This window comes from Oncorhynchus mykiss, chromosome 17 (assembly GCF_057628025.1).
Source record: "Oncorhynchus mykiss isolate SJ-2025 chromosome 17, ASM5762802v1, whole genome shotgun sequence".
NCBI lineage: Eukaryota > Metazoa > Chordata > Actinopteri > Salmoniformes > Salmonidae > Oncorhynchus > Oncorhynchus mykiss.
Window position 1 is genome coordinate 40213913 of NC_143038.1, and position 27081 is coordinate 40240993.

A 27081-nucleotide genomic window follows, 5' to 3' on the forward strand; every position below is an offset into this window, starting at 1 on the left:
CACAGTGTAATGCCTTTATTGCAAATTCAAAACCCAACAATGCAATAATCAGTAAAAAAACACGAGAAATAAGAATAAGACATATGAAATACACAATAAAGTAACTAAGTAAGTACGCATACTATATACAGGAAATATTTAAAAAGTCAGTTCCAATACCATATTTACATGTGCAAGGATACTGGAGCAATGGAGGTAGATATGTATAGGGGTAAGGGGAGACTAGGCAACAGGATATAAGATAAACAGAGTAGCAGCAACTTGTATGCAAGTGGGTGTGCAGGTGTGTAGAGTCAGTATAAATCGATGTGCATATTATGCCTGAGCGAGCAAATGATGGAGTGAGTGTTTGTGTGTGCGAGTGTGAGAGTTTGCATAGAGACAGTGGAAAGATTGAAATAAAAGGTCAATAAAGATACAAGGTTAACTCAGATAGTCTGTGTAGTTATTTTGTTAGCTATTTATCAGTCGTATTGCTTAGGGATGGAAGCTGTTCAAGAGCCTGTTGGTGTCAGACTTGATGCACAGGTTCCTCTTGCCGTGCGGCAGCAGAGGAAATAGTCTATTGTGAGAGAGCTTGAGTGTGTGTACGTACGTGTGACTGAAACCATATGTGTGACGTATCATGCACAGTGGAATGGATTAAGACATACAGCACAGTAGCAGTCAAAGTCATACATGCACTGACTCATTGATTCTCCACATGTTAGCAATTGATCAGTTTGTTTAATTCTATGCCTCCCTGTCCAGAGAAAATTAGATGAATGGTTTCTGTTCCATTAGAATTAGTCTGAGAGCAAATGAATACATTTAACAAAGAGTCTGGTTGGAGCTGCATGCTTTCTTCCTCTGGTCAGGGGCTGGGGTAGTTCACGGAGAGCAGGACCATGTTGTGCAGCAGTAAAGATGTCTCTGTTTCTAGAAAGCACAGAGAAGAGGACACACCATAAAACAAAATAATGCATACTATCTGAGATTTATGAGCATGACTGACAAGTGACACAATTGGAAATTAAATAATTAACATCCAGGTCAAATTCAATAATTTATATTTTTACAGCTTTCCAGGCAGTAGCCCCAGATATGGAAATATAGGCTGTCAGTTAAACTTCTAAATATCAATGATGTAGGCGTAGTTATCCTATTACATAAACACATTACTGATGGGCCTCCCAAGTGGTGCAGCGGTCTAAGGTGTCACTCCAGATCCGGGTTCGATCCCAGGCTGTGTCGCAGCCGGCCGCAACCGGGAGACCCATGAGGCGTCGCACAATTGGCCCAGCGTCGTCCAGGTTAGGGGACTGTTTGGCCGGCTGGGATGTCCATGTCCCATCGCACTCTAGCGACTCCTTGTGCCTTCCGGGCCCATACATGCTGACTATGGAATAAAAGTGGGGCTTTTATTGCGCAATCTAATTCATGCTGATAAAAAAAATGGACACATGGTCAAACTCGCACACTTTTGATAGACTAGACTTGAAGGGACAATTTGTAGTTGCTACATCCATTTTTGAACCTATAAATTAAAACAAAAAAATATATATATCCATTGATTCTTGAAGAATATAATTTATAAATGCCTCATGAGCTTAGTTCAACTGTCACAATCCATGCGAACCCAAAATATAAGCTTGTTTTCCTCCAATGTTTGTAAACATTGTAAATGTAAACAAACACTGTATAGCCTCATAACATGGTTAAAACTAGAATTTTGATATCATGGATGGTCAGTTCTTGCATCCATAGCTCTGCCTATTAATCTGAGTGTGGTTACATTTCTCCAGGCCGATCCCTCAGTTTTTTACCAAAAACAGAGGCGAGGGCGACTGTTTTGTTATTGTTTCATCTATGGATTTGCCCTTTTAACAGCTGGAATATATCACAGTGTCTCCAACACAAAGGTAAACAATAGGCCTATAGCAAATGCAGCATTTGGCATTCATTTTCCACATGTAAATAGCACTTTTCAGTAGTGCTCAAAGCATGACATTCCATGAGCGGAGCATTTATTTTTCAACTGGAATCAATGAGCCCAATCAGTCCTCCATGACAACAGAGTAGGGCTGGCTAATAAATCCTTAGTTTTGGGATTATGCTCAGGTAAAACTATTTGGTTAATCTATACTTCCATATTTCCAAGTCCTATTCTTGAAGATCAAGGGGTATAACATTTATTGGAATAACTGCCTTTTGGACCTAGATTTGGCACTCCGGTACCGCTTGCCGTGCGGTAGCAGAGAGAACAGTCTCATACTTCGATGACTGGAGTATGTCAATTTGTTGGGCCGTCCTCTGACACCGCCTAGTTATATAGGTCCAGGCGCATGCGCACTTGGGTCAAAAAACAATACTTTCTTTCCAGACAATATATGTTTTCGGTTGCTTGGAAATATTTATGTAAAACTTTTTTGGAAGTACATACCGGGCTGGACGGCAGTAATTTACGATAGTTGCTCAGTGAAACTTGATATTTGGTGAGTAACGAACGTATTTTGACATAAAGCTTGCTGTCTAATGGCAAAATATATGGTAGCATCTGGGCTATTAGCCTAGGCAGTCGGTAGTGCAGATCTAGCGCCCATGCATTAACTATCCGCTGCCTAGGCTACATATTCATCGTCTCCTCTGCCCAGATACCGGTTCAGAGGATGACTAGCCCTAGAATGACAATGACCGACAAAGCATTTCGAGCACGCTACTCTCCATCTTGCAATAATATTTAGATAATGTTCGAGTTATTCAGTACCTTAGTCTTTGTTAGGCTAGCATTTGGGTGTATATTGACACTGTTGAAATGGATAACTGCATCGTATTGTCGTTGTTACACAGCATTGGACCTCTCTCTTGCACAGCGCCATGGTGGTATTTGCAGGGTGAGTCCATGAAACTTTCGTTGCCAGTGTTGCCAACTAATTTTCAGGGTAAATTGCTAGAGGCAGGTTGATTTGTTGCTAAAAGTTGCTAAATGACGTTGGGATGTCACTGCGTGAAAACGTAAGACTGCATCATTACGTAGAATACACAATAACGTTACTTAAATTTACTGGCCATCTCAGCAAAAAATGTGATTTGACATTTGTTCAGGTACAGACTCCCACTATTTTCTTTACTTCTGGCTGTACAGTTTTGATTGAGACATGTTGATTGATGTTGTAAGTTCTGTTCAAGATCAAACATTCGTGACCAACTATATTCATTGGGTTTGGATCGTCAAACCCGTACTACTACTGCTGCAGCCAGCCAACAATGATTTGTAATGTACTGAAATTGCTGCTGGCCTGCTGGTGACGTCAATCACAATGCACTTTTACAGCCAGGCACGTGTGTTGTGACTGAGTGTGTGACAGAAAATCGTGTTTGTGTCATTTAGAGGGAAAATACATGCATTTTAGCGTTTGGGTCACTTTTCAAAAGTTGCAAATGCATGTTTAAAAGTAGCTAAATTTGTTGCTAGGTGCTGTTTGAAAAAAAAAAAGTTGCCAGGGTAGTCTGAAAAGTTGCTAAATCTAGCAACAAAATTGCTAAATTGGCATCACTGCTCGTTGCCATGCTTGCAAGATAGCAGGGATCAAACGTTACTTCCATTGGCTGGAAGGATTACCATAATGTATGCAATAGTTTATATAGTTGTGTATACTACACTCATAAATCTTTAGAATATTATTGACTTGTGAACTCTAAAATGTAAATAGTTTTGTAGCAACAACATGTAATCCCAGCATGTAGGTCACATTTATCTAAAACTTAACTGAATTCACTTGATACAATTGAGATGCCATGGATGGATCCATTGTAGGGACACTAAATAGCCAGCAGATGTCAATCTTGCACATCAGGCTGAGTAGGGCAGTCTGTCAGATGAGTAGGTCCTACAAGTTGCCCGCTGGTGAAGCCCGAACAAGACTAGTTAAAGGTGAAGACCTGAGTTCGGAGTGAGGTATTTACATATCTCAGTTAAAACAGGATATGCATATGATACCAGACACTGCTTTATTAAAATGACATGGTATGAAACCGTCATTTGCGCCATTAGATGAGGGATACTAGCTAGAAGTGAGACTCTTGCCTATAGCTGGTGCTACAATACAATGCTGGCTTTATCATGCGGTTGATCTAAATTAGACACTGGTGGAGGGCCTGGTTCAGAGAGTGTCACCTCGACTGAGCCACAGTGCATCCAGGGGTCAGCCTGTCCCTCAAGTTTATCGGCCATGCGATATCTCTCTCTTGGATCTATATTGGTCTCTGTCTGAGCATCGCAGGGGAAGATTTGTAGTGGCTAGTTCAGAGAACATTCTAGTGGGTATCTCGTGTTGTGGTTGGACAAGTTACAGTGCACACGAAGCTCTCGCAGCAACCATCGTCTATCTTTTAATATTATAGAGTAAGTGAGAGTGAGGCAATGTATATTTTGAGGATATTACCTAGTTTTGTACCATAAATCACTTCACCATGATGGTTCTCATCAGTGTATGGCTTTTGAGTGTAATTGATTATGTTCTCTGTGATTAGGTGTTATGCAACTGAAGTACTTATTATTTTAGTGCAAAACTGCAAATTGATGAATGCAAATGCTATGAATAAAGTTGCAAGTAAGTTTTGGAATTGTTTAAATATTTTTTATTTATTTAACCTTTATTTAACTAGACAAGTCAAATTCTTATTATAATGACGGCCTACCCCGGCCAAACCCGGACGGTGCTGGTCCAATTGTGCGCCGCCATATGGGACTCCCAATCACGGCCGGATGTGATGCAGCCTGGAAATGGATATGTTTGCAAAGATATTTGCAAATTAATGAAAGGGAAAAGTATTTATTACTGAATGCTGGATTCTGCACACCACACTGTTTGCATAGAAAGCATTTCTCAAAAGAGCCTCATCACTGATGACTCAATTCTATATGACTCAAGGTTGCAACCTCCAAGAGTGGCCTAACCTTGGCAGTTCTAGCATCAAACCTTGGCAGTTCTAGCATCAAACCTTGGCAGTTCTAGCATCAAACCTTGGCAGTTCTAGCATCAAACCTTGGCAGTTCTAGCATCAAACCTTGGCAGTTCTAGCATCAAATTCTTGGCAGTTCTAGCATCAAATTCTTTGCAGTTCTAGCATCAAGCATCAATTATGCCAGTCAAATTGAAGATGGTCATTGTACTAAGATAAAAGCTGAACAACATTATTCATATAGGCTTTATAAACTTGAGTTCTCCACAGGCCTTTCTAGTACTGTTGCCATCCAAATGTGTTAGTGATTACCAAGCACAGAGTGCGCTAATCCACGGAGGGTCCTCGCTGCCAAAACACACGCCATCACTTCACTTCTAAGTGGCATTATTGATTTAATGTGATGAAGCTTTATTTTTAAAGCCAGACCAAGGCTAATATTGGAAACATTCTTATGATACCCACCCACCCCCGTGCCCCGGCCTTACCCCCTTGCCACTCCTCCGTTCTCCCCAGCATCTACGAAGATAAAATGCGAGCCCCCCCTGAGGAACGCGCTGTCAATGACTCCTTGGTCACGCAAGGGATGTGTGAGGGGATACTCCCCTCCAAATTGTCAGAATTATTTAAATATCGTGTTTCTTTCCCATTTGTTTATGTCCAAGGTACAGCTGCCACCTGCTTAACTGTCAAGTTTAGTTGAGAAGATATTCAGCAACTATGGTATACATTTGTAACAGTTTTGCTTCCGTCCCTTGCAGGGCAAGGGAAACAATTACTTCAACCGCTCAGAGTTAGTGACTCCTCTAGTTTGTGTAGGAATGCTAGGTCAGGTGTAAATACAAGTAGGCGTTACCTTATGTGTGATCCCTCAGCCAAAACTTGAATCAGTTAGAATATAAACTTCAGTTCCTTTATTGCAGGGTTTGCGTCTGGCTTTGGAGGGGAAGTGAAAAAACCCGTGTTAGACTAATGCCGTGTCATTTCTAACTGACAGCGACTGAGCATGTGGTCCACAGCAGTCGCTGATGGGTTAGACCCATTCATCACAGTCTGTGACGATTTTCCTTTTACTGAGGCAGCATCTCAAATGGCACTCTATTCCTTATTTAGTAAACTACTTTTTGACCAGGGTCCATGCGGAATAAGGAGCCATTTGGGACGTATGCTGAAGCTCTGTCCTTCCTCACTGACCTGCATATTTATTAACTACAGTGAGCTACAAAAGTATTGGGACAGTGACACATGTTTTGTTTGTTATCAAATTTTATTTATTACATACACATGGTTAGCAGATGTTAATGTGAGTGTAGCAAAATGCTTGTGCTTCTAGTTCCGACAATGCAGTAATAACCAACGAGTAATCTAACCTAACAATTCCACAACTACTACCTTATACACACAAGTGTAAAGGGATAAAGAATATGTACATAATGATATATGACTGAGTGATGGTACAGAACAGCATAGGCACGATGCAGTAGATGGTATCGAGTACAGTATATACATATGAGTAATGTAGGGTATGTAAACATTATATTAAGTAGCATTGTTTAAAGTGGCTAGTGATACATTTTTTTTACAATAATTTCCATTATTAAATTGGCTGGAGTTGAGTCAGTATGTTGGCAGCAGCCACTCAATATTAGTGGTGGCTGTTTAACAGTCTGTTGGCCTTGAGATAGAAGCTGTTTTTCAGTCTCTCGGTCCCTGCTTTGATGCACCTGTACTGACCTCGCCTTCTGGATGATAGTGGGGTGAACAGACAGTGGCTCGGGTGATTTCTGTCCTTGATGATCTTTATGGCCTTCCTGTGACAATCAATCAGGTGGTGTAGGTGTCCTGGAAGGCAGGTAGTTCCCCCCCCCCCCCCCCCCCGGTGATGCGTTGTGCAGACCTCACTACCCCCTGGAGAGCCTTACGGTTGTGGGCGGAGCAGTTGCCGTACCAGCCAACAGCCCGACAGGATGCTCCCGATTGTGCATCTATAGAAGTTTGTGAGTGCTTTTGGTGACAAGCCAAATTTCTTCAGCCTCCTGAGGTTGAAGAGGCGCTGCTGCGCCTTCTTCACAACGCTGTCTGTGTGGGTGGACCAATCCAGTTTGTCCGGTGATGTGTACGCCGAGGAATTTAAAACTTACTGCCTTCTCCACAACTGTCCCGTCGATGTGGATAGGGGGGTGCTCCCTCTGCTGTTTCCTGAAGTCCACAATCATCTCCTTTGTTTTGTTGAGTGTGAGGTTATTTTTTTTTTGAACAGGGAGTACAGGAGAGGGCTCAGAATGCACCCTTGTGGGGCCCCAGTGTTGAGGATCAGCAGGGTGGAGATGTTGTTACCTACCCTCACCACCTGGGGCGGCCCGTCAGGAAGGCCAGTATCCAGTTGGACAGGGCGGGGTCGAGACCCAAGGTCTCAAGCTTGATGACGAGTTTGGAGGGTACTATGGTGTTAAATGCTGAGCTGTAGTTGATGAACAGCATTGTCACATAGGTATTCCTCTTGTCCAGATGGGTTAGGGCAGTGTGCCGTGCGGTTGCGATTGCGTCGTCTGTGGACCTATTGGGGCGGTAAGCAAATTGGAGTGGGTCTAGGGTGTCATGTAGGGTGGAGGTGATATGGTCCTTGACTCTCAAAGCACTTCATGATGACGGAAGTCATTGTTTAGCTCAGTTACCTTAGCTTTCTTGGGAACAGGAACAATGGTGGCCCTCTTGAAGCATGTGGGAACAGCAGACTGGGATAAGGATTGATTGAATATGTCCGTAAACACACCAGCCAGCTGGTCTGCGCATGCTCTGAGGATGCGGCTGGGAATGCCGTCTGGGCCTGCAGCTTTGCGAGGGTTAACACGTTTAAATGTTTTATTCACGTCGGCTGCAGTGAAGGAGAGTCCGCAGGTTTTGGTAGCGGTCCGTGTCAGTGGCACTGTATTGTCCTCAAAGCGAGCAAAAAAGTTATTTCGTCTGTCTGGGAGCAAGACATCCTGGTCCGCGATGGGGCTGCTTTTCTTTTTGTAATCCGTGATTGACTGTAGACCCTGCTACATACCTCTTGTGTCTGAGCCGTTGAATTGCGACTCTACTTTGTCTCCTATACTGACGCTTAGCTTGTTTGATTGCCTTGCAGAGGGAATAGCTACACTGTTTGTATTCGGTCATGTTTCCGGTCACCTTGCTCTGGTCAAAAGCAGTGGTTCGCGCTTTCAGTTTCGCGCGAATGCTGCCATCAATCCACGGTTTCTGGTTTGGGAATGTTTTAATCGTTGCTGTGGGTATAACATCGCCGATGCACTTTCTAATGAACTCGCTCACCGAATCAGCGTATTCGTCAATTTTGTTGTTGGACGCAATGCGGAACATATCCCAATCCATGGTCAGGTTTTCCGAAAGGAGGGCGAGGGAGGTCCTTATATGCGTCGCGGAAGTTAGAATAACAATGATCCACGGTTTTACCAGCCCTGGTTGCGCAATCAATATGCTGATAGAATTTAGGGAGTCTTGTTTTCAGATTAGCTACAATGAATGCAGCCTCAGGATATGTGGTTTCCAGTTTACATAGAGTCAAATAAAGTTTGTTCAGGGCCATCAACGTGTCTGCTTTGGGGGGAATATATCCGGCTGTGATTATAATCGAAGAGAATTCTCTTGGTAGATAATGCGGTCGACATTTGATTGTGAGGAATTCTAAGTCCGGTGAACAGAAGGACTTGAGTTCCTGTATGTTGTTATGATCACACCACGTCTCGTTAATCATAAGGTATACCCCACCCGCCCCTCTTCTTACCAGAAAGATGCTTGCTTCTGTCTCCGGAGCCTGACCAGAAGAACGCTTCGTTTGCCCCTTTTACGGTGTTGTTGTTTTGGGTCACCGGCTGGGATCCGATCCATTGTCCTGGGTGGAAGGCAAAACACAGGATCCGCTTCTGGAAAGTCATATTCCTGGTCATAATGATGGTGAGTTGACGTTGCTCTTATATTCAGTAGTTCCTCCCGACTAAGATAACCTGGGGTACCAATGTAAGAATTAACACGCAAAAAAACAGAATACTGCATAGTTTCCTAGGAACGCGAAGCGAGGCGGCCATCTCTGTCAGTTGCGGAAGTAAAAAATAAATATATATATTTTTTTAACTCAAGCAATTTGGATTTGAAAATATACAATGACTATGAGGTTAAAGTGCAGACTGTCAGCGTTATATGGATATTTTCATCCATATCAGGTTAACCGTTTTTAGAAATTGTAGGGAACAAATTCCCAGTGTATTGGAGTATTCAAACGTTTAGTGTTTGGTCCCATTTCCTAGCACGCAATGATTACATCAAGCTTGTGACTCTACAAACTTGTTTGTTTTGGTTGTGTTTCACGTTATTTTGTGCCCACAATGTATGGTAAACATTCCGCTGGGCTTGCATAAAGTAATTCTTGGACAAATACCGTGTTTTCTGTCTGTGCATGTGTGACTCAGTAATTCGATGCAGACGCATCATACATGTGACTCAGTAAATCGATGCAGACGCATCATACATGTGTGACTCAGTAAATTGATGCAGACGCATCATACGTGTGTGTCTGTTATTCAGACTGTGAGTGCTGACTGTGCATTCTCTCCTACTAGACTGTAAGAAGTTCCCCCTTTCAGAGTTTCAACTGTCAATACAGATTACTGCCTTGAAGTTATAATTGAAAACCCACATGCTCGCTACATTTACAAGACACTGGGTAAGCTTTGAAGTAGCTACAGTAATTGAGTGTGGACATGCAGTAAGGACTGTTATTTTGAAAGATGTGAGATTAATACTAAGGGTGTGACAAAACACAGTGCATTCAGAAAGTATTCAGACCCCTTCCCCTTTTCCACATTTTGTAACATTACAGCCTGATTCTAAAATTGATTAAAATATTGTTTTCGTCATCAATCTATACCCAATAATGAAAACACAAACAGGTTTTTAGGAATTTTTGCAAATGTGTTAAAAATCAAAAACAGAAATACCTTATGTAAGTATTCAGACCCTTTGCAATTAGACTTGAAATTGAGCTCAGGTGCATCCTGTTTCCATTGATCATACTTGAGATGTTTCTACAACTTGATTGGATTTCACCTGTGGTATATTCAATTGATTGTACATGATTTGGAAAGGCACAGACCAGTCTATATAAGGTCCCACAGTTGACGGTGCATGTCAGAGCAAAAACCAAGCCACGAGGTCAAAAGAATTGTCCGTAGAGTTCCAAGATAGGATTGTGTTGAGGTACAGATCTGGGCAAGGGTACCAGCACATTTCTGCAGCATTGAAGGTCCCCAAGAACACATTGGCCTCCATCATTCTTAAATGGAAGAAGTTTGGAACCACCAAGAGACTTCCTAGAACTGGCTACATGGCCAAACTGAACAGTTGGGGGAGAAGGTACTTGGTCAGGTAGGTGACCAAGACCCGATGGTCACTCTGACAGAGCTCTAGAGTTCCTCTGTGGAGGTGGTGAGAACCTTCCAGAAGGACAACCATCTCTGCAGCACTCTACCAATCAGTCCTTTATAGTAGAGTGGCCAGACGGAAGCCACTCCTCAGTAAAAGGCACATGACAGCCCGCTTGGAGTTTGCCTGAAAGACTCTGACCATGAGAAACAAGATTATCTGGTCTGACGAAACCAAGATTGAACTCTTTGGCCTAAATGCCAAGTGTCACGTCTGGAGGAAACCTGGCACCATCCCTATTGTAAAGCATGGTGGTGGCAGCACTTGAACTCGATCAAACATCTTTGAAGAGACCTGAAACTAGCTGTGCAGTGACGCTCCTCATCCAACCTGACAGAGCTTGAGAAGAATGGGAGAAACTCCCCAAATATAGCTGTGTCAAGCTTGCAGCGTCAAACTGAAGAAGACTCAAGGCTATAATAAAAACCTGTCTCTCAACGTGATCAAGACAAATAAGAGGATAGTGGACTACAGGAAGAAGAGGACCGAGCACGCCCCATTTTCATCGACGGGGCTGCAGTGAAGCAGGTTGAGAGCTTCAAGTTCCTTGGGGTCCACATCACCAACAAACTATCATGGTCCAAGCACACCAAGACAGTTATGAAGAGGGCACGACAAAACCTATTCCCCCTCAGGAGACTAAAAAGATTTGGCATGGGTCCTCAGATCCTCAAAACGTTCTACAGCTGCACCATCAAGAGCATGGTTGCATCACTGCCTGGTATGGCAACTGCTCGGCCTCTGACCGCAAGGCACTACAGAAGGTAGAGTGAATAGCCCAGTACATCACTGGGGCCAAGCTTCCTGCCACCAGGACTTCTATACCAGGAGGTGTCAGAGGAAGGCCCTAAAAATGGTCAAAGACTCCAGCCATCCTAATCATAGACTGTTCTCTCTGCTACCGCATGGCAAGCGGTACCGGAGCGCCAAGTCTAGGTCCAAGAGGCTTCTCAACAGCTTCTACCCCCCAAATGGCTACTCAGACTATTTGCATTGCCCCCCCCCCCCCCCCCCATTCTTCTACGCTGCTGCTACTCTCTGTTATTATCTATACATAGTCACTCTAATAACTCTACCTACATGTACATATTATCTCAACTAAGCATTGCCCCCGCACATTGACTCTGTACCGGTACCCCCCTGATAGTGAGCTGTAGACCACTAGTCTCGCTATTGTTATTTTACTGCTGCTCTTTAATTACTTGTTACTTTTATTAATTATTCTTATCCGTTTTTTTTTAAACTGCGTTGTTGGTTAGGAGCTCATAGGTAAGCATTTCACTAAGGTATTCAGAATATGTGACTAATACAATTTGATTTGATTTAAATGGTAAAGGAGTAGTGTTGTCAACAAACTCATTGCTGTCTTCTTCCCCTCACAAAGTAGGTTTTATCAAATTTTTCGTGTGGGTCTTTTCCAGTGCCGTTTCTAGCATTTTGGGGGTCTTTCACAAAGCCAGTCCTACGGATGAACTCAGCCTGTCATTATGGAAACATGTTCCAAAACACTGAGTGGGTGAAGGAGTCAGAGACAAAAGTGAATGGGAGTGAACCATTTAAATAATTGTATTCATGTCTTCCCTCCACAACCGTCATTTGCTGCAATGGTTCCTCTGTCGAACAACATGTCTTATTCTCCACTCGCACAGTGGGAAACAGTTCCCACAACAACAACAAAAACTGTCAAAAACATCCATTCAGTGGAGATGAAATCTTCTGGTGATGCAGGACTTCCCATGCCCACACATTCAAATATGTCTCCATTACAGGGTGAAGAGGGGTATGAACAAAAAAGTTACAAAAAAAGAGAGAAGGAAAATTGGATTCTTTTGTTGGGGGTTTTCGTCAGTTTTTGTCAGGGGTAGGATTGTGTGCAGGAGTTGGCGTTGGTTTGATGATTCATGCTATGGGCTTCTCTGTATACTGTATAATTGAGTCCCTTAATAAGCCTGTGTGCTTTCCTACTACACTGTAGTTACTTTCAACTTTATCAAGCACAACTAGAAGGAGATAGTGCTTCTACATACTATTCTAATACTGCAGCTACAGTATACTACTCTTTATGGCAATAACATATATTACCCAGGGCCTATTCCCCCAACAACTCCCCACCACTCCTGGTAGAGGCCATGGTTGGTACAAACACCTGTCGTATCATATGATTAAATCATTCTGTACTGACGGCGATGAATATAGAACGGCTAATAAATTTAACAGACAAGTGAACAGTCAATAGGTACTTGGACACTGAACACTTGACATGGCGTTATATTGATATATTGGCACCACTGTCCACCGTGTCACAGACGGGGGATCTTCTGTAGCAGGATCCTATGTGACCCTTGCTAATGGTTTATTTCCCAAAAATGAACGCTGGCTGCAGAGTTGAGCTTGTGCCATTGTCTGCAGTCTGCCAGGCTATATTTTGCAGATACAACAATGCTCTCCAATCACAACCCAGGCTAGGGTGTTGTTGTGGTACACATCGTTTCAGAAATAGCTCTGTACTTCCTGTCCCAAGACAGCGAGCGGTACAGTGGAGGTGGCATCACCCCAATGGAGTGCTATGTATTTTGTCCTCTACAGTGGGCAGTGACCATACCTAAAATGGCGCCACGCCGACTCCCTGTCCTTGTCCTCCAGCAGTATTACATAACACTTAGGGAATAGGGTGCCATGTGGAATATAACCTATCTAGTGCACTACTTTTGGCCAGAGGCCTATGGGTAGTAGTGAACTACATTGGGAATAGGGTGCCATTTGGAACGCACGGTTTGTAATGTGTCCGACTCGGTGAAGGACATCCTCCTGAAACTCCACAGTGCTGAGAGGGCCACTTCTTTGTTATGCTGCTCCCCTTTCTTCACATTGTGCTAGAGCTAGCATGTTAATGTCTAAGACCGGGGGCCCATGCATGTGTTCTCAGGTTGCCAGAAGCTCATATGGATGATATGTGATGCTTGCTTAGTTAATGTTTTGTTACATGTGATGTGTCCACATATGGGCGCTTTCTCACCCTCATGCTGTGGCATAATTTTGGCAACAATTGTGCATATATGTATACAAGGAATCTAAAACGACCCCCCCCCCCCCCCCCCCCAATAGTTATAGCCTATAACTAAGGTCTAGGGTTTCCTAGACAGGTTATATGTTTGGCGTAAACTGCTTTCCACAATTATAACTCCAGTCGTTACTAACTTATGTAACCTACCAGTCAGCCTCCGGCATGGTGCCCAAATGGTTTGCGGTTTTGTGTTGAGGTTTGGAGGGGAATGAAAGCATCGCCCGATGGTTTCCCACCTGGACCAGTGTGTTCAATGGCATGTGCTCCTTCTGACCTTGCTCCCACCCCACCCCATTCCTTCCCCATTTACATTGGGATTTTGTGGGTAGAGAGCGTGGGGCAGGGTGGTATTGCTGTGAACAACTTCCAGGCGGACGGCCAGGGGCTGTCATCTGCCGGTGAAATCCAAGCCTTCCTGTCACTCTTGTTTTATAATTGTAACATTCTCATGTTCTGTCAGCGAGCAGAGAGTTTTCCAATACAGTGTGTGTGTGTGTGTGTGTGTGCAGGCTCTGTGGTTGAGGGATGAGATGGGTGGGGTGTAATATCATCTTTTTGAAGATGTCTTACTGTCAGGCTGGGACACCATCAGTGGGACACTATCAGTACACCACATTTTTTTGGCTGCACAATTTCTCCTTCCTCCCCCAACCCATGAACGCATGCATTTTCCTCTTCTAAGGACATAAACATGGTCAAATGGTGATTAAAAGACCTAAAACCATTATCCCTGGCTTCTAACCCTACTGTCTCTCTCACACTCTCATTATGCACTTGTTGTATTGTGTTCCTTGGTGTGACAAACTTTTGCTAGTGGCATGCAAATAAAAGCAAGGACATATAATGTTAATCTCGACATTGTCCCATTCGGCCCTGTGTGGTTGACATTGACTCTAGACTATAGAGAAGCAAGGTCAGTAGACCTTCAAGTAGAGTTCAAGGTCAGGGGGAAGGGTGTGACGAGTTAAGGTCAGTGTACAGCAGGGAGTGTTGTTAGTCTGTTTTAGGAAGACGGTGATTCAGTAATGTCTTCTACACTTGATATGTTGATTATCAGAGTTACAGTGCCTTGCGAAAGTATTCGGCCCCCTTGAACTTTGCGACCTTTTGCCACATTTCAGGCTTCAAACATAAAGATATAAAACTGTATTTTTTTGTGAAGAATCAACAACAAGTGGGACACAATCATGAAGTGGAACGACATTTATTGGATATTTCAAACTTTTTTAACAAATCAAAAACTGAAAAATTGGGCGTGCAAAATTATTCAGCCCCCTTAAGTTAATACTTTGTAGCGCCACCTTTTGCTGCGATTACAGCTGTAAGTCGCTTGGGGTATGTCTCTATCAGTTTTGCACATCGAGAGACTGACATTTTTTCCCATTCCTCCTTGCAAAACAGCTCGAGCTCAGTGAGGTTGGATGGAGAGCATTTGTGAACAGCAGTTTTCAGTTCTTTCCACAGATTCTCGATTGGATTCAGGTCTGGACATTCTAACACCTGGATATGTTTATTTTTGAACCATTCCATTGTAGATTTTGCTTTATGTTTTGGATCATTGTCTTGTTGGAAGACAAATCTCCGTCCCAGTCTCAGGTCTTTTGCAGACTCCATCAGGTTTTCTTCCATAATGGTCCTGTATTTGGCTCCATCCATCTTCCCATCAATTTTAACCATCTTCCCTGTCCCTGCTGAAGAAAAGCAGGCCCAAACCATGATACTGCCACCACCATGTTTGACAGTGGGGATGGTGTGTTCAGCTGTGTTGCTTTTACGCCAAACATAGCGTTTTGCATTGTTGCCAAAAAGTTCAATTTTGGTTTCATCTGACCAGAGCACCTTCTTCCACATGTTTGGTGTGTCTCCCAGGTGGCTTGTGGCAAACTTTAAACGACACTTTTTATGGATATTTTTAAGAAATGGCTTTCTTCTTGCCACTCTTCCATAAAGGCCAGATTTGTGCAATATACGACTGTATATTGCACAAATCTGGCCTTTATGGAAGAGTGGCAAGAAGAAAGCCATTTCTTAAAGATATCCATAAAAAGTGTCGTTGTCCTATGGACAGATTGTTGTCCTATGGACAGAGTCTCCCACCTCAGCTGTAGATCTCTGCAGTTCATCCAGAGTGATCATGGGCCTCTTGGCTGCATCTCTGATCAGTCTTCTCCTTGTATGAGCTGAAAGTTTAGAGGGACGGCCAGGTCTTGGTAGATTTGCAGTGGTCTGATACTCCTTCCATTTCAATATTATCGCTTGCACAGTGCTCCTTGGGATGTTTAAAGCTTGGGAAATCTTTTTGTATCCAAATCCGGCTTTAAACTTCTTCACAACAGTATCTCGAACCTGCCTGTTGTGTTCCTTGTTCTTCATGATACTCTCTGCGCTTTTAACGGACCTCTGAGACTATCACAGTGCAGGTGCATTTATACAGAGACTTGATTACACACAGGTGGATTGTATTTATCATCATTAGTCATTTAGGTCAACATTGGATCATTCAGAGATCCTCACTGAACTTCTGGAGAGAGTTTGCTGCACTGAAAGTAAAGGGGCTGAATAATTTTGCACGCCCAATTTTTCAGTTTTTGATTTGTTAAAAAAGTTTGAAATATCCAATAAATGTCGTTCCACTTCATGATTGTGTCCCACTTGTTGTTGATTCTTCACAAAAAATTAGTTTTATATCTTTATGTTTGAAGCCTGAAATGTGGCAAAAGGTCGCAAAGTTCAAGGGGGCCGAATACTTTCGCAAGGCACTGTATGTGTGTGTGTGTGTGTGTGTGTGTGTGTGTCAAATCCAGAGGATTGAAATTGCCTCATTTCATCCCTGTAATAGAAGATGCTGCTATGATCTCAAATAAAGGATCCTCTCCGTTTTATGCCATGGCAATACAATATACAGTGCCTTGCGAAAGTATTCGGCCCCCTTGAACTTTGCGACCTTTTGCCACATTTCAGGCTTCAAACATAAAGATATAAAACTGTATTTTTTTGTGAAGAATCAACAACAAGTGGGACACAATCATGAAGTGGAACGACATTTATTGGATATTTCAAACTTTTTTAACAAATCAAAAACTGAAAAATTGGGCGTGCAAAATTATTCAGCCCCTTTACTTTCAGTGCAGCAAACTCTCTCCAGAAGTTCAGTGAGGATCTCTGAATGATCCAATGTTGACCTAAATGACTAATGATGATAAATACAATCCACCTGTGTGTAATCAAGTCTCCGTATAAATGCACCTGCACTGTGATAGTCTCAGAGGTCCGTTAAAAGCGCAGAGAGCATCATGAAGAACAAGGAACACACCAGGCAGGTCCGAGATACTGTTGTGAAGAAGTTTAAAGCCGGATTTGGATACAAAAATATTTCCCAAGCTTAAAACATCCCAAGGAGCACTGTGCAAGCGATAATATTGAAATGGAAGGAGTATCAGACCACTATTTTTTTCTTTAAAAATGTTAATAAATTAGCAGAAATATATAACCTGTTTACGCTTTGTCATTATGGGGTATTTTGTGTAGAACAAAATAATTGAAACCATTTTAGAATAAGCCTGTAACGTAACAAAATGTGGAAAAAGGTCAAGGGGTCTGAATACTTTCCGAATGCACTGTATATACTTTTGGTAATGTAGTGTATGTGGACACCTGCTTGTCGAACATCTCATTCCAAAATCATGGGCATTAATATGGAGTTGGTCCCCCCTTTGTTGCTTACAGCCTCCACTCTTCTGGGAAGGCTTTCCACTAGATGTTGGAACATTGCTGCAGGGATTTTCTTCCATTTTCTTCCACTGGGACAGTCATGGGGTAGCTTCCCATTTCTGTAGTTTCCCATGCTTCGCAGTATGTTGGAAACACCCGCTTTTAGCTACAGAAAGTCAACATACGAGAATACCCCTAGAGTCTGCGATAGCGGGGGCGGAAGATGACTCATCGGCTGACAACATGGTAACGACTGGACCGGAAACGACTACGAGTAATGAGAGCACAGCACAAGAGAACACCACAGCAACTGTCACAAGTTCTGCTTTAACAGCGGGCCACAAACAGATGCAGGTATGTGTCTGTGGTTGGAGGAAAGTTACATCACACCATGGGTTGAGGATCCACCAGGGGAAGAAGGGGTGTTTGGGTAAAGAGAGACAGAGGCCTCGCATTGATTACTTTCTGCGAAAGCGATCAAATCAGTCGAATGAAGCACAGCAACTGGACGCAAACCATAGTTTGCAGTGCATCAGCACCACTGTCATGGAGGACGTAAACTCAAGCACCGAAGTAACAACTGAGGTGGAACCAACAACAGGAGTGGAACTCACCGAGCCTCCCAGACCTGCAGTCGAGAGGAGACTACCAGGGCACAGGCCGTATGTGAAGTGGCCTGGCGCCAGTGACAAGAAGTTGTGGGAAACAGTGAATACTGACCTTACCTTGACCCTCGAGAAACTTCGAGGCACAGTGGAGAAGAAGTTGGAGAGGATGGGGGACATTATCTATGAGTACGGGACAGAAAGATTTGGAGTGGAAGAGGCAAAAGGCGGGAGAAAGGTTCCAACCCCACCAGTTTCCAGGAGGCAACAAGAAATCAAGCGCCTCGTTCAAGAAAGGCGACAGCTTAAGAAACAGTGGAAGAAGGCCTCGGAAGTGGAAAAGGAGGGCATAGAGGCACTTCAGGCTGATATCAAAACCCGGTTGGCATCCCTCCGCAGAGCAGAGAACCTACGGAAACGCAGAAGGAAGAAAGAACAAACTAGAACTCGATTCTATAAAGATCCCTTCAAGTTCCTTAAAAGTCTCTTCACGAAGGAAAAAAGTGGAGCTCTAAAAACAACAAAGAAAGACCTAGAGGAGCACCTGAGAACAACAAACTTTGACTCAAAGCGACATGAACATCTGGCCATCCCATCAGATATCCCACCCATTGAACCCCCGGAACATCATATTGAGACCAGCCCTCCGACATGGAAAGAGGTGGAAAACACAGTTCGACGGGCAAGAACAGCATCAGCCCCGGAGCCAAATGGAGTCCCGTACAAAGTGTATAAGAACGCACCAGACGTCCTGAGGTTCCTCTGGAGGCTTATGAGAACAGCTGGGAAAAATAAGATAATACCCAAAGTGTGGCGTAGGGCACCTGATCCCTAAGGAGAAGGATGCAGCGAACATCAGCCAATTCCGCCCAATCTCCTTACTGAATGTCGAGGGTAAAATCTTCTTTAGGGTCATTGCCCAGAGGATGGCCGAGTACCTGCAAAGGAATGCGTACGTCGATACATCTGTACAGAAGGCAGGAATATCAGGGTTCTCTGGCTGCTTGGAACATTCCAGGATGATCTGGCACCAGATCCAAATGGCCAAGGTGGAAAAAAGGGACCTCCATGTAGTCTTTCTCGACCTCGCCAATGCATTTGGCTCTGTGCCCCATGAACTCCTGTGGTCTGCCTTCAGATTTTCCCACATACCGGACACCATCACAACCCTGGTGAAGTCGTACTTCCAGGATCTGCAGTTCTGCTTTACCACCTCAGAGTTCACCACCTCATGGCAGTGCCTGAATGTAGGTATAATGGCGGGATGTACCATTTCTCCGTTGGCATTCATAATGGCAATGGAGGTTATCATCAGATCCTCAAAATGGGTTACTGGTGGACAGCGAGTCGACTCTGGTTTCCGCCTCCCTCCACTCAGAGCCTACATGGACGACATTACAACATTGACCACCACTGTCCCATGCACCAGGAGACTGCTCAGAAAACTTGAGGAGAACATCAGCTGGGCCCGTATGAAGATTAAACCATCCAAGTCACGCAGCATCTCGATTGTGAAGGGAGTACTCTCTGACCTGAAATTCTTCATTGGAGATGACCAAATCCCAACAGTGTCTGAGCAGCCGGTAAAAAGCCTTGGAAGGTGGTATGATGCAAGCCTGAAGGACAAAGACCAGGTGCAACAGCTGCGCAAAGACATCAGTAGTAGCCTACAGTCCATCGACAACACCCAGCTACCTGGAAAGTTAAAGGCCTGGTGTCTGCAGTTTGGTCTCCTACCCCGGGTGTTGTGGCCCTTAGCAGTGTATGAGGTTCCAATCTCAACAGTGGAGAAGATGGAAAGAGGAGTCACAGGCTACTTAAAGAAGTGGCTCGGAGTTCCACGATGCCTTACCACCATAGGCCTCTATGGAGATGGTGTCCTCAAGCTGCCCCTCACCAGTCTAACAGAGGAATTCAAGTGTTCAAAAACCAGGCTCCAGATGACACTGAATGAATCTCGAGACCCAGTGGTGAGCAACAACGCGCCGACCTTGGCAACTGGGCGCAAATGGAGGCCAGGAAAAGCAGTCCAGGAGGCAACAGCAGCCCTCAGACATGCTGACATTGTGGGTCATGTTCAGCAAGGGAGAGGAGGCCTTGGGCTAACTAGCCGTGCTGCTTGGAGTAAGGCCACTGCACCAGAGCGGCGGAAGATGGTAGTAAAGGAAGTACGCCATCAGGAGGAGGCTGCAAGGTGGGCCAAGGCAGTCTCTCTTTCCAAACAGGGACAGTGGACTCGATGGGACAGTGTGGAGAAGAGGAAGATACGCTGGAAGGATCAGTGGGCCATGGAAGCGAGGCGGTTGAGCTTCTCCATCAGAGCAACATATGACGTCCTTCCAACACCAGTTAATGGTATGGTGAAGATCCGGACTGTGCCCTCTGTTCCATGCCAGCCAACCTCAGGCACATTCTCACAGGGTGTAAAACAAGCCTCACTCAAGGACGCTACACTTGGCGTCACAACCAAGTCCTTAAAAACCTTGCGTCCGCCCTGGAGGGCAAGCAAGCTGCCACCAACTCCCTACCACCCCCAGCAGCATCACACCCCTTACGGACAAACTTTGTCCGCGAAGGGGCTAAACCACCGAAGCGCGGCTCGACACCATTAGAGCGAGACCAGCTGCGCTTGGCCCGCGACTGGAAAATGCTAGCTGACATTGGCCGGCAACTTGTGTTTCCTCCGGAGATCGCAACCACCACCCTAAGACCTGACATGGTGCTCTGGTCCCGTTCACTCAATAAGGTCTTCATCATTGAGCTCACAGTACCCTGGGAGGACTCAGTAGATGAGGCTTATGAGCGAAAGCATCTGCGCTATGCCGATCTAGCTGCCGAAGCACGGCATCATGGCTGGAACACAGAAGTCCGACCAGTGGAGGTGGGCTGCAGAGGTTTTGTGGCAACATCTACAACCAGACTGCTTAGAGACCTTGGAATTAAGGGCCAGAGCCAGCGTTCGGCAATCAAAGCTGTATCGGAGGCGGCAGAAGGCAGCAGTCAGTGGCTCTGGATGAAGAGGAAAGACCCCAGCTGGGCCCCGAAGTGAGAGGGCCAGGAGGTATGCGGTCAACAATGCTTGACTCAGGGAGGAGGATGCCCCTGCCATGCATAGTCCCATGGGATGTTGGCTATCATCAACAAGGCAACTCCTATGACTAATTGGGAATGGGACGCAAGCGTAGGATTGATCACCCTGTCGCTGGCTGCCTTTGGGGAGGGTGTATAGTGTGAAAGGCCGAAACACCCTAGGAACTAAAGGTACACTACTGATGATGCGCTCCCCAAATTTCACCAGGCTCACTGTTCATTAACTCTTGGAAGTGCTTGCACAAAGGATAGTAACATCTCATCCTGTGTTCTTGGAATCATTCAGCCACAACAAAATTAGTGAGAACGGGCACTGATGTTGGGGCTATTAGGCCTGGCTCGCAGTTGGCATTCCAATTCATCCCAAAAGTGTTCAATAGGTTCAGGGCTCTGTGCAGGCCAGTCAAGTTCTTCCACACCGATCTCGACAAACCATTTCTGTATGGACCTCACTTTGTGCACAGGACATTTTTATGCTGAATCAGGGAAGGGCCTTCCCCAAACTATTGGCACAAAGTTGGAAGCACAGAACCGTCTAGAATGTCCTTGTATGCTGTAGTGTTAAGATTTCCCTTCACTGGAACTAAGGGGCCTAGCCTGAACCAAGAAAAAACAGACCATTATTCCTTCTCCTCCAAACTTTACAGTTGGCACTGTGCATTTGGGCAGGTAGCGTTCTCCTGGTGTCCACCAAATTCAGATTTGTCTGTCGGATGGTGAAACGTGATTCATCATTTCAGAGAACGCGTTTCCACTGCTCCAGAGTCCTATGGCGGCGAGCTTTACACCACTCCAGCCAACGCATGACAATGCGCATGGTGATCTTAAGCTTGTATATGGCTGCTCGGCCATGTAAACCTATTTCATGAAGCCCCCCAACAAACAGTTCTTGGGCTGACATTGCTTCCAGAGGCAGTTTGGAACACGGTAGTGTGTGTTGCAACCGAGGACAGACGATTTTTACGCGCTTCAGCACTTCCCGGTCTTAGACGTTGTTGCTCCTAGATGTTTCCACTTCACAATAACAGCACCTACAGTTGACCGGGGCAGCTCTAGCAGGGCTGAAATTTGACGAACTGAGTTGTTGGAAAGGTGGCATCCTATGACGTTGCCACGTTGAAAGTCACTGAGCTCTTCAGTAAGGCCATTCCACTGCCAATGTTTGTCTTTGGAGATTGCATGGCTATGTGCTCTATTTTATACACCTGTCAGCAACATTTGTGGCTGAAATTGCTGAATCCGCAAATTTGAAGGGGTGTCCATATATACACACTACCGTTCAAAGGTTTGGGGTCACTTAGAAATGTCCTTGTTTTTGAAAGAAAAGCACTTTTTTTTTTGTCCCTTAAAATAACATCAAATCGATCAGAAATGCAGTATTAGACAGTAATACACCAGTCTCAACGTCAACAATGAAGACGCGACTCCGGGATGCTGGCCTTCTAGGCAGAGTAGGCAACTCTGCCTAGAAGGCCAGCATCCCGGAATCGCCTCTTCACTGTTGACGTTGAGACTGGTGTTTTGCGGGTACTATTTAATGAAGCTGCCAGTTGGGGACATGTGAGGCATCTGTTTCTCAAACTAGACACTCTAATGTACTTGTCCTCTTGCTCAGTTGTGCACCAGGGCCTCCAATTCCTCATTCTATTCTGGTTTGAGACAGTTTGCGCGTAGTACACAGCTTTGGGAGTAGTACACAGCCTTGTACCAGATCTTCAGTTTCTTGGCAAATTCTCGCATGGAATAGCTGTCACGAGTCCGACCGAGGGTGTTTCCCTTTCCCGGGCAGGTGGCGCTCGGCGGTCGTCGTCACCGGACTATTAGCTGCCACTGATTGTTTTTCCTTCCCCTCCTTGTATGTTGAGTGGTAGCACCTGTGGATGTTTAATTAGTTTGTCTTTATTAGACAGCCGGCCCGCCTGGTTGTTGTGCGGGATTATTTCTATGTAACCTTCGGCTCTGTGGTATAGGCACGTGTTAGTGTCCGGTCGGGATTGTTTCCCATTGTACATTTTGATTCCCTGTGTTTTGGGAACGTAACTTTTTTGTGAGCACCCTGTGGTGCGTTGGTGCGATTAAAAGACGCGCAGCATTGAACTCTCTGTCTCCTGCATTTGACTCCACACCCACGACATCTGGAGCATTACAGAATCCCGCACCTATCAAATTGAATGGAGTCAGCAGGAGCAGCAGCCAACCCTCTCCCATCGATGGAGGAACGGGTTCTCCACCACACCACCGTCCTTCATCGGATCGGATCCGCGATGGATCAAGTGATGGAGAGAATGGACAGATGGGAGAGGAGTGGGCTCCTCTCTCCACCTTCGGCATCCACGGTTCCGGACTCCCCATCTCCCGACTCCAGCACCCTCCGTCTGACGCTACCGAGGGCTTATGATGGAACGGCGGCGGGTTTCCAAGGGGTTTCTGCTCCAGCTGGAGCTATACCTGGCCACCATCAGACCCACTCCCTCAGGAGCAGAGAGGGTGAGTGTCCTCATCTCCTGCCTCACGGGTCGTGCCCTGGAATGGGCGAACGCGGTCTGGAATGGTCCAGACTCAGCGTGGGAGCACTACCCAGAGTTTAGAACGACCCAGCGGGAGAACGACTATTTCACCTCAGGCAGGAGAGGAGGAGCGCCCAGGATTACGCGCTGGAGTTCCGGACCTTGGCAGCCGGATCTGGGTGGAACGACAGGGCCCTCATGGACCACTACAGGTGTAGTCTCCGAGAGGACGTCCGCCGGGAGTTAGCGTGTCGGGACACCATTCTGTCACTGGATCAGCTGATTGACATGTCCATTCGACTGGATAATCTGCTGGCTGCCCGCGGGCGTTCAGAGAGGGTCCTGTGCGTTCCACCACCCAGCCCCTCCGCTCCCATTCCGATGGAGTTGGGAGGGGCTGCGCCGAGGGGTACCGGAGGAGGAGGCCTTCCCTGCACCAACTGTGGTCGGAGAGGACACATGTCTGATCGGTGCTGGGGGGGTCCGTCTGGGAGTAGAGATGGCAGGCGGAACGCTTCTCGCTCACCCCAGGTGAGTCAGCATCAAACTCACCCAGAACCCCCTGTTGGCCACATGTTTGTCTTAACTTTTTTCCTTCGCTTTTTTCCCTCTTCCCAGCATAGGGCGCTAGTCGATTCAGGCGCAGCTGGGAACTTTATGGATCGCGGACTCGCCCTTAAGTTAGGGGTTCCGCTGGTGCCGATAGATTCTCCTTTCCCCGTGCACTTCCTAGATAGCCGGCCATTAGGGTCAGGGATGGTCAGGGAGACCACGGTCCCACTGGACATGGTGACGCAGGGGAATCATAGGGAGCGTATCAGTTTCTTTATTATTGATTCGCCTGCGTTTCCAGTGGTGCTGGGGACTCCCTGGCTGGCCCGGCACAATCCTAAAATTTTGTGGAGACAGGGGGTTCTCCAGGAGTGGTCAGAGGAGTGTTCTGGAAGGTGTTTGGGAGTTTCCATCGGTGCCACGTCGGTGGAGAGTCCAGACCAGGGTTCCACGGTGTGCATTCCCCCCGAGTATGCCGATTTGGCTAAATTTGACTAAATTACCACCTTATCGACCGGGAAGGGATTGTACGATAGATCTCCAGGTAGACGCTGCGCTTCCCAAGAGTCACGTGTACCCGCTGTCCCAGGAGGAGACGTTGGCAATGGAGACATATATCACGGAGGCGCTGGGACAGGGGTACATTCGGTCCTCCATTTCACCCGTCTCCTCAAGTTTCTTTTTTGTGAGGAAAAAGGAGGGAGGCTTGCGTCCGTGTATCGATTATAGAGGTCTAAACGCCATCACAGTGGGGTATAGTTACCCTCTACCTCTCATCGCTACGGCGGTGGAATCGTTCCACGGAGCGCAGTTCTTCACAAAACTGGATCTCAGGAGCGCGTATAGTTTGGTGCGTATTCGGAAGGGAGACGAGTGGAATACCGCATTTAGTACTACATCAGGCCACTATGAGTACCTCGTCATGCCGTATGGGTTAAAGAATGCTCCAGCCGTTTTCCAATCCTTTGTAGACGAGATTCTCAGGGACCTGTGCGGGCAGGGAGTGGTGGTTTATATCGATGACATTCTGATCTACTCGGCCACTCACACCGCGCATGTGTCTCTGGTGCGCAAGGTGCTTGGTAGACTGCTGGAGCATAACCTATACGTCAAGGCTGAGAAATGCGTGTTCTCTAAACGAGCCGTCTCTTTTCTGGGATATCGCATTTCCACCTCGGGGGTAGTGATGGAGGGTGACCGCATTAGGGCCGTGCGTAATTGGCGGACTCCGACCACGGTAAAGGAGGTGCAGCGGTTTCTGGGTTTTGCCAACTACTACCGGAGGTTTATCCGGGGTTTTGGCCAGGTAGCGGCTCCCATCACCTCACTGCTGAAGGGGGGCCCGGTGCGTTTGCAGTGGTCAGCAGAGGCGGACGGAGCATTCAACAAGTTGAAGGCGCTGTTTACTGATGCGGCCGTGTTGGCGCATCCGGACCCCTCTCTAGCATTCATAGTGGAGGTGGACGCGTCCGAGGCTGGGGTGGGTGCCGTGCTATCACAGCGCTCGGGTACGCCACCAAAACTCCGCCCCTGCGCTTTCTTCTCAAGGAAGCTCAGCCCAGCGGAGCGTAACTATGATTTGGTGGACCGGGAGTTGCTAGCGGTGGTTAGAGCTCTGAAGGTGTGGAGACACTGGCTTGAGGGGGCTAAACACCCCTTTCTCATCTGGACCGACCACCAGAATCTGGAGTATATTCGGGCAGCTAGGAGACTTAACCCACGTCAGGCAAGGTGGGCCATGTTCTTCACCCGGTTCCGATTTACTTTGTCTTATAGACCGGGCTCCCAGAACGTGAAGGCTGACGCACTGTCCTGCCTTTATGACACGGAGGATGGGTCCACCGAACCTACCCCCATCCTTCCCGCCTCGAAGCTGGTAGCCCCAGTGGTATGGGAGGTGGACTCGGACATCGAGCGGGCGTTACGGGCTGAACCCGCGCCTCCTCAGTGTCCAGCGGGGCGAAGGTACGTGCCGCTTGGTGTTCGGGACAAACTGATTCGGTGGGCTCACGTCCTACCCTCCTCGGGTCACCCTGGGGTGACGAGGACAGTGGGGAGCCTTCAGGGGAGGTATTGGTGGCCTACGTTGGCTAAGGACGTTAAGGGTTATGTCTCCTCCTGTTCAGTGTGCGCTCAGAGTAAGGCTCCTAGGCACCTTCCTAGAGGGAAGCTACAACCCCTCCCTGTTCCACAGCGGCCATGGTCACATCTGTCCATAGATTTCCTAACCGATCTCCCGCCGTCTCAGGGGAACACCACGGTTCTGGTGATTGTGGATCGGTTCTCTAAGTCCTGCCGTCTCCTCCCGTTGCCCGGTATCCCTACAGCCCTACAGACTGCGGAGGCGTTATTCACCCATGTCTTCCGGCACTACGGGGTGCCGGAGGACATCGTTTCTGATCGTGGCCCCCAATTCACGTCCCGGGTATGGAGAGCGTTCATGGAACGTTTGGGGGTCTCTGTCAGCCTGACCTCCGGTTATCACCCCGAGAGTAATGGGCAGGTGGAGAGAGTGAACCAGGAGGTGGGTAGGTTTCTGCGGTCGTATTGCCAGGATCGGCCAGGGGAGTGGGCACGATACATTCCCTGGGCTGAAATGGCTCAGAACTCACTACGCCACTCCTCTACTAACGTGTCCCCTTTTCAGTGTGTGTTGGGGTACCAGCCGGTCCTGGCACCATGGCATCCGAGCCAGACCGAGGCTCCTGCGGTGGAGGAATGGGTACAGCGCTCCAAGGAGACCTGGAGGGCCGTCCAGGAATCTCTACGACAAGCGAGTGGACGGCAGAAGAGGAGTGCTGACCGCCACCGCAGTGAGGCCCCCGTGTTTGTACCGGGGGACAGGGTCTGGCTCTCGACCCGAAACCTACCTCTCCGCTTGCCCTGCCGGAAGCTGGGTCCGCAGTGTGTAGGGCCCTTTAAAGTCCTGAGGAGGATAAACGAGGTGTGTTATCGATTACAACTCCCTTCCTATTATCGTATTAACCCCTCGTTTCATGTGTCTCTCCTCAGGCCGGTGGTAGCTGGTCCCCTGCAGGACAGTGAGGTACCGGAGGTCCCTCCCCCCCCGCTGGACATAGAGGGGTCCCCGGCGTACACGATCCGGGCCATTCTGGACTCAAGACGCCGG

At 46.6% G+C, this 27081-nt stretch overlaps 2 long non-coding RNA genes across 4 annotated transcripts; one reads left to right on the forward strand and one right to left on the reverse strand.

The window, feature by feature from the left end:
• On the reverse strand, positions 1–2996 carry LOC149975945 (uncharacterized). 2 transcript variants are annotated; one of them, XR_016487939.1, is made up of 3 exons: positions 2747–2996; positions 1162–1378; positions 1–918 (listed from the first exon to the last, which is right to left on the reverse strand). It is a non-coding gene; the product is annotated as an uncharacterized LOC149975945 (long non-coding RNA). The 2 variants fall into 2 exon arrangements; XR_016487938.1 differs by having other exon boundaries at positions 1149–1378; positions 2747–2983.
• Positions 2333–27081, forward strand: LOC149975946 (uncharacterized). 2 transcript variants are annotated; one of them, XR_016487940.1, is made up of 3 exons: positions 2333–2474; positions 2830–2873; positions 26964–27081. It is a non-coding gene; the product is annotated as an uncharacterized LOC149975946 (long non-coding RNA). The 2 variants fall into 2 exon arrangements; XR_016487941.1 differs by lacking the exon at positions 2830–2873 and adding an exon at positions 8732–8898 and having other exon boundaries at positions 2352–2474.